The sequence below is a fragment of the Schistocerca americana genome, chromosome 8, assembly GCF_021461395.2.
Source record: "Schistocerca americana isolate TAMUIC-IGC-003095 chromosome 8, iqSchAmer2.1, whole genome shotgun sequence".
NCBI classification, from domain to species: Eukaryota; Metazoa; Arthropoda; class Insecta; order Orthoptera; family Acrididae; genus Schistocerca; species Schistocerca americana.
This window is the reverse complement of record NC_060126.1, coordinates 469,050,971-469,059,790: the sequence shown is the minus strand read 5'-3', so window position 1 is coordinate 469,059,790 and position 8,820 is coordinate 469,050,971. Positions and strand designations below refer to the sequence as shown.

The 8,820-nt window shown below is 39.2% G+C and overlaps 1 non-coding gene across 1 annotated transcript; it reads right to left on the bottom strand.

The window, feature by feature from the left end:
* Positions 1 to 1,282: 1,282 nt before the first annotated feature.
* On the bottom strand, positions 1,283 to 1,354 carry Trnat-agu. Its single transcript has one exon. It is a non-coding gene; the product is annotated as a tRNA-Thr (tRNA).
* Positions 1,355 to 8,820: the final 7,466 nt, after the last annotated feature.

The window sequence follows — 8,820 nt, the reverse complement described above, 5'->3', positions numbered from 1 at the left end:
TTTCCACAAATACTGGTGGAGAGATAATCAGAAGTAATCCAAGACCCAGCCCAGTTATTCACGACAAATTGAGCATGTCCACACAGATAGTTGAGCAAGTGTGCCTGCTCACATTGTCATGCCATTTCCATGTGAAAGACAGGAAGGCAGATCAGTGCTACCTTATCCATTTGAGCTCTGATATAAGTGTGCTGCCATTCGGACAAAGTAAGACTGCACTGGCGAGTGTGAAATGACAATGGACCTGGGCTTCAGTGAAAAGTTCAGCTGGAGGTTCCTACTGACAGGTGTTAACAAACCATCATTAGGTGCAGACTTCATATACCAATAACAACTGGAAATAAAGAAAAGTATGGCGTGAATTAAGGTGGAGAGTGAAGTGCTAATGGATGCTATAGGCAGAAGTGCAAAAAAGGCCATCACCTCACCAGTAGCTGGTTATTCCAGAAGCTACACAACAGGTTGTCAGTCAGTTACAGAAAGTACTGGATGCCATGGTGCATCAGATTAAAACAACCCTTGCCCATCTGGTCTTTCAATGGCCAAGGAAAATAGATTACTGTGCTCTTCTGGTCGCCGAAGAAGATATTCCCAAGACTGCTGTGATAATGCCTTTTGATCTCTTTGAACATCTACGCATGCTGTTTGGTATAAAAGATGCAGCTCAGTCATGGCAGAGGTTTGTAGATGAAGTAACGGGCTTGGATTTAGACTTCATCTGCATTGACACTATTTTAATAGACAGCTGAATTACATGAGCAATAATTTAAGACAGTGTTCGACAGGGTACATAACTCTTGCCTGGTGATAAATTACCTGAAATGTGTTCTGTATCAAAAACAGGCGATATTTCTCAGTCATAAAGTCTCATCTGCCAGTCTCTGTCCTCTCAGACAGAAGATAGAGGCCATTAAGAACATTCCTCAGCCAACGGATTATCAGCAATTAAAAAGATTCCTTAGGATTGTCAACTTTTACTGACATCACCTACCCAGAACAGCAGAGATGCCTGTGACACTAATAGACCCGCTGGCAGATAATGCTATGGGCAGACATCCCCCGCCATGGACACATAAAATGCAGCACATCTTTGACAAGTTAAGGGCTAATGTGCAGAAAGCAATCCTCTTATTCCACCCACTCCAAAATGCACCATTAGCAATAATGGTGGATGCCAGCTCGCCATCAATATGTCAAGAATAGTTTTAAACTTGTGAGGTTTTCCTCCTGAAAGCTGATGGAGGCCCATCTAATTTGAGTGCACAAAATCAAGGAAAACTTGTGCCAAGGCCAGGATTTGAACATAGGTCTCCTGCTCACTAGGAAGATGCACTAACCACTGTGCCACCCTGGCACAGTGGCTTTTCACATCTGCACAGACTACCCTAGCATGCTTCCCTGTTCCATCACAATTCCCATTCATGCTTCAGGTTACTGGTATTCTCCCTAAATTCGAACAGTATTGCAGAGTTTATTGGGAATACCAGTGGGCTGAAGCATGAATGGGAATTTGATTCGAAGAAGCAGGCATGCTAGGGTAGTCTGTCCAGTTGTGCCAAGGTGATGTAGTGGTTAGCACATCTGCCTAGCAAGCAGGAGAGCTGGTTTAAAATCCTACCCATGGTACAAAATTTCATTTGTCTCTCCAGTCTGCATATATACATCATAGATGTTTGAGACTTTAAAATGTCTCTGGAACCATATAGCTTCATTTGAAAGTCTTATAAAGGTGGGTACCTATATGGTAAATAATGTTCCACCTGCACTGGCTCAAGTAGTGAAAGTTTAATTGCAACCACATTGTATACTGAATTATTTTACATGTTCCTTACTGGGGGATGTTGGAGAGAGAGAATGTTCAGCATCATTTTACTTATTTTTTATTTTTATTTAATTTATCCACCACATACAATATTTATTGTATGTATGTTATCAATAAGTACATAATTGAAATCACTTCATGGAAGTAGGACATACAAATATATACATAAAATAGCACAAATAAAATAATACAAAGTCATGCAACACACAGTAACAGATATTTGTATACAAATATGCTTGAAGTCTACATACGGTATGATTGGTTAGGGAGGACATAGGTAAAGGCTTATAAAAGATAAACTATGAATGTAAATTCATAGTCTGTCTTTTATAAGCCTTTACCTATGTCCTGTATGGTTAAATGATGATGGCGTCCTCTTGGGTAAAATATTCCGGAGGTAAAATAGTCCCCCATTCGGATCTCCAGGCGGGGACTACTCAAGAGGACGTCGTTATCAGGAGAAAGAAAACTCGCATTCTGCGGATCGGAGCGTGGAATGTCAGATCCCTTAATCGGGCAGGTAGGTTAGAAAATTTAAAAAGGGAAATGGATAGGTTAAAGTTAGATATAGTGGGAATTAGTGAAGTTCGGTGGCAGGAGGAACAAGACTTCTGATCAGGTGAATACAGGGTTATAAATACAAAATCAAATAGGGGTAATGCAGGAGTAGGTTTAATAATGAATAAAAAAATAGGAGTGCGGGTAAGCTACTACAAACAGCATAGTGAACGTATTATAGTGGCCAAGATAGACACGAAGCCCATGCCTACTACAGTAGTACAAGTTTATATGCCAACTAGCTCTGCAGATGACGAAGAAATTGAAGAGATGTGTGATGAGATAAAAGAAATTATTCAGGTAGTGAAGGGAGACGAAAATTTAATAGTTATGGGTGACTGGAATTCGACAGTAAGAAAAGGGAGAGAAGGAAACATAGTAGGTGAATGTGGATTGGGGCTAAGAAATGAAAGAGGAAGCCGTCTGTTAGAATTTTGCACAGAGCATAACTTAATCATAGCTAACACTTGGTTCAAGAATCATAAAAGAAGGTTGTATACATGGAAGAATCCTGGAGACACTAAAAGGTATCAGGTAGATTATATAATGGTAAAACAGAGATTTAGGAACCAGGTTTTAAATTGTAGGACATTTCCAGGGGCAGATGTGGACTCTGACCAAAATCTATTGGTTATGAACTGTAGATTAAAACTGAAGAACTTGCAAAAAGGTGGGAATTTAAGGAGATGAGACCTGGATAAACTGACTAAACCGGAGGTTGTACAGAGATTCAGGGACAGCATAAGGGAACAATTGACAGGAATGGGGGAAAGAAATACAGTAGAAAAAGAATGGGTACCTCTGAGGGATGAAGTAGTGAAGGCAGCACAGGATCAAGTAGGTAAAAAGATGAGGGCTAGTAGAAATCCTTGGGTAACAGAAGAAATATTGAATTTAGTTGATGAAAGGAGAAAATATAAAAATGCAGTAAATGAAGCAGGCAAAAGGAATACAAACGTCTCAAAAATGATATTGACAGGAAGTGCAAAATGGCTAAGCAGGGATGGCTAGAGGACAAATGTAAGGATGTAGAGGCTTATCTCACTAGGGGTAAGATAGATACAGCCTACAGGAAAATTAAAGAGACCTTTGGAGAAAAGAGAGCCACTTGTATGAATATCAAGAGCTCAGATGGAAACCCAGTTCCAAGCAAAAAGGGGAAAGCAGAAAGGTGGAAGGAGTATATAGAGGGTCTATGCAAGGGCGATGTACTTGTGGACAATATTATGGAAATGGAAGAAGATGTAGATGAAGATGAAATGAGAGATACGATACTGCATGAAGAGTTTGACAGAGCACTGAAAGACCTGAGTTGAAACAAGGCCCCGGAGTAGACAACATTCCATTAGAACTACTGACGGCCTTGGGAGAGCCAGCCCTGACAAAACTCTACCATCTGGTGAGCAAGATGTATGAGACAGGCGAAATACCCTCAGACTTCAAGAAGAATATAATAATTCCAATCCCAAAGAAAGCAGGTGTTGACAGATGTGACAAATTACCAAACTATCAGTTTAATAAGTCACAGCTGCAAAATACTAACGCGAATTATTTATAAACTAATGGAAAAACTGGTAGAAGCCGACCTCGGGGAAGGTCAGTTTGGATTCCGTAGAAATGTTGGAACACGTGAGGCAATACTGACCTTACGACTTATCTTAAAAGAAAGATTAAGGAAAGGCAAACCTACGTTTCTAGCATTTGTAGACTTAGAGAAAGCTTTTGACAATGTTGACTGGAATACTCTCTTTCAAATTCTAAAGGTGACAGGGGTAAAATACAGGGAGCGAAAGGCTATTTACAATTTGTACAGAAACCAGATGGCAGTTATAAGAGTCGAGGGGCATGAAAGGGAAGCAGTGGTTGGGAGGGGAGTGAGACAGGGTTGTAGCCTCTCCCCGATGTTATTCAATCTGTATATTGAGCAAGCAGTAAAGGAAACAAAAGAAAAATTTGGAGTAGGTATTAAAATCCAGGGAGAAGAAATAAAAACTTTGAGGTTCGCCGATGACATTGTAATTCTGTCAGAGACAGCAAAGGACTTGGAAGAGCAGTCGAATGGAATGGACAGTGTCTTGAAAGGAGGGTATAAGATGAACATCAACAAAAGCAAAACGAGGATAATGGAATGTAGTCGAATTAAGTCGGGTGATGCTGAGGGAATTCGATTAGGAAATGAGACACTTAAAGTAGTAAAGGAGTTTTGCTATTTGTGGAACATAATAACTGATTATGGTCGAAATAGAGAGGATATAAAATGTAGACTGGCAATGGAAAGGAAAGCGTTTCTGAAGAAGAGAAATTTGTTAACATCGAGTATAGATTTAAATGTCAGGAAGTCGTTCCTGAAAGTATTTGTATGGAGTGTAGCCATGTATGGAAGTGAAACATGGACAATAAATAGTTTGGAGAAGAAGAGAATAGAAGCTTTCGAAATGTGGTGCTACAGAAGAATGTTGAAGATTAGGTGGGTAGATCACGTAACTAATGAGGAGGTATTGAATAGGATTGGGGAGAAGAGGAGTTTGTGGCACAACTTGACTAGAAGAAGGGATCGGTTGGTAGAACATGTCCTGAGGCATCAAGGGATCACAAATTTAGCATTGGAGGGCAGCGTGGAAGGTAAAAATCGTAGAGGGAGACCAAGAGATGAATACACTAAGCAGATTCAGAAGGATGTAGGTTGCAGTAGGTACTGGGAGATGAAAAAGCTTGCACAGGATAGATTAGCATGGAGAGCTGCATCAAACCAGTCTCAGGACTGAAGACTGCAACAACAACAACAACAACAACAACAACCTATGTCCTCCCCAACCAATCAAACCTTATGTAGACTACAATGATTCAGTGAAGATTTAACATGAGACAACACCTGTCTGTTAGATAATAATCAAATAAGAACAAAGAATGTTGGGGTATCTAAATACAAAATCTTTAAACTAGTATAGAAAATATAACAATGATAGTTAATGTATATTAAAATATATCACTAATAACACCCATCCAGTGGTACTAGCGTAAGAACAACAACATGTCTAATGACTTAAATGAAGACCACCAAATACATTGTAGCAAGAAAAAAAAAAATACAAGACTAGCAGACAGGTCAGTATCTGGCATAAGAATACAATATACATATTTTTTAAGTCAATGGCCTATATTAAGGAAAAACATTAGCAAAATATGACTGGAAATTTTTGCATAATTTTTATATCTTTAGTCATTTTTTGTTTGTCTATTAACGTGACACATTTCAGCAGCAAGTTTCCAGTGTCAGATGCATTACAACTGTGTGTACATTACATTCATCTGAAGCATGATGAGGGTCATTGGCTGGGTGTGACAGTGAGATCATGTAATAAAATATAACCTTTTATTGCATATAAATACCTTAACATGATTATACAGGATGTACCAAAACTCTACTGGCAAACCATCAGAGAGGTAGTATGAACCAAAACAAGATAAAAATGTCTAGTAAATATGCATACCTTAAGACCTATGAGCACTTGGCCAGTAGAAGCGATGTGTTTCACAATAGTGAGAATTAACAGGTGCTCATAGTTCTTTAGGTATGGATTTTAGAGCACATATGTACTAGGCACTTTTTCTTGTTTTGGTCAATACTGCCACCTCTGAAAGTTTGTTGATATAATTCTGGTTCATCCTGAATATGCAACTAAATTAAGTTGGTATTGGACAACCTCTAACCTTTCAATGAAGCTCAACATTCAGTCATTCATTCATACATACATTTTGTGCCATAAATCCCACTATAAAGGAGAACCTTCCATCGTAATGAAGACTAAATTACTAACAAATGTACATATTGTATCTATACCAAATACAACTAACAGGGACATTGAACGTATGAGGTCTAATCAAAAAATTCCGGAACTTTGTCCACAAAATTTTTCTGTGCTTACCTTTTACTTATTGTGCGTGGTCTCCATTGAAATACTCTCCTCCACAACTGACACACCACTCCCAATGACATTCTACTTCTGGAAGTAGTCTTGGTACACCTCTTCTTGGATCACACAGAGTGCCATGCATTGTTGCAAATCTTCATCCTTTCAATGGGGTTTTCAGCTGTGGAAATAAAAAAAAGTCTGCAGGGGCCAGGTCTGGAGAGTATGGAGGATGAGGCAGCACAGTGATCTCGTTTTTTGTGCAGTAGTCACACACCAACAGGGATGAAAGTGCGGATGCACTATCATGATACAAGAGCCATGAATTGTCTCACCACATTTCAGGCTGTTTCCTTCTCACTTTACTTGCAGGCATCACAACACATCCCAATAGTACCACCGATTAACAGTTTGACCCTGTCACACACACACACACACACACACACACACACACTATATTGACGGGCCTGCCTTGGCCTGAGGTCGGTTTGACCCTGTGGCACAAATTTATGATGAACTACTCCTCAGTAAACGTTGAAGGGGATCCTGAATGAAGGTCATCCTTAACTTCCATCTGGCCATTTTGATACCATGTCAGCCATTTGTAACACCGAGTATGGCTCATCACCACAGGGTTCCTGCATCATTTGCCATGTCTCTGTAAAGGTTTTCTTCAAAATTTAATGCAGACATGTTGTTCCTCTAACTCTGCCATCTTGAATTTTGCAAACTGTGCAACACACCATTCTTCTTAGTACAGCACTGAACAATAACTAACAGATAAACAACCAGTTACATGCTAAACATAGGCGTGTGCAGGGATGTCAACTGCATTTCGCTCTAACATACCATTGTCATGAAATTACAAATGTTCTGGAATTTTTTGAACAGCTTTTGTCTGTAACAATGCACAAATGGCCATAGGCTTGTTTGGCACATGATAGAGTGTAATGGAAAAGCTGAAGAACCTGAATTTGCACACACTTGAATATAGATGTCATCTATCATGTGTACATATACTTAGAAAGTTTAAAGAACCAGTTTACATGAGGAATTTAAGTATATATTATAGTCCACTATGTATTGTCTTGCAGGAAGAGAAGATTAGAATCATTACAGTGAACATAGATGCATTTCAGCAGGTACTCTTCCCACACTTCATATGTGAATGGAATGATAAGAAATCCTAATATGTGATACAATGGGAATTACCCACTGCCACGCACTTAACATTGGTTTGCAGAGTATGGATGTAGGTGTAGAATACATGACAGCTACTAACTTGTAAAGTGTCTTAGGCTTTGAAACCAAATGCCACTGGACATAGGTAATGTAATAAACTTGGTAGACCAATGGTATATAAAATTCAGTGTGGTGATTGTGACAGTTCTTACTTCATAGGCTACTTTGATGACCTAGCATGTACACTAAAAGTCATTTTAGGTGCTACACTCTATTCATTGTGAACTTATTCTTTTTGGAACTTCCTAGCAGATTAAAAATGTGTGCCGGACCGAGACTCGAACTCGGGACGTCTCCTACTTTCCGAACTTTACAGAAGGTCTCCTGCGAACCTTGCGGAACTAGCACTCCTGAAAGAAAGGATATGCCACAACCTGGGAGATGTTTCCGGAATGAGATTTTCACTCTGTGGTGAAGTATTCTTTTTGTCAGAACCTTTTGTGGTTAATTTTTGTGGCTATTAATTAATCACAGTTCCTCATCTGGCCTTATTCCATGTATAATATATGTTGTATTAACTAAACAGAACCCTTCTTTGCCTTCTTTCACAAACCTTTATTATTTTTGTACAACCTAGGTTTCAGATTGTAAACACTTTTTCCAGTACACAACAGCTGAGTACTGTTTCACCAAGAACCAACAGCTGAATCAGTTACATTACATAACAGTCTCTGTTAACCTTCGCCTTGGTGATGGCTTATGCAAGCTTGTTATATGTTTATTAATGGAAGTGTACATAATTGCACAATTTAATTTAGCTATAGCCCTTTGAGTTATGGCAGATCTTGCTGTATACACATATGTTAGCATAAAAAATAATAAAAGTGAAAGCTTAATATCTATTTCCCGAACATATATAGCTAAAACTGGCTTTCTTCAATCCTGGTAACATCGGTACAATGTACAGGCAGAGGGAACACACTTCTAGATCTGAATACAATGCAACTGGGGTGTATTGTGTCACTGCACCGATTGCCCCCATATGGTACACTGGACAAACTGACAGTGGTGTTGGTACCATGTTCAAAGAAAAACCAACTAAAGTGGCAAATTTCACATCTTTTATTCAGTTGATGACTACTTTCAGCCCAGGACCCATTTTCAAATCACTGTAACAGATAGTCGGAATCATATTTCTGAAAATGCAAAAACCATGTCAAAAATGTGGAAATGAACAATTGCAGCACTTCCAGCATGCTGGAAGTTTGTGCCTCAGGAATTCCTGCTCTAAATCTGCGTTGAGTACCCATTTTCATGGGCAGAGGCATTCCATCAGCGATCTTGCCA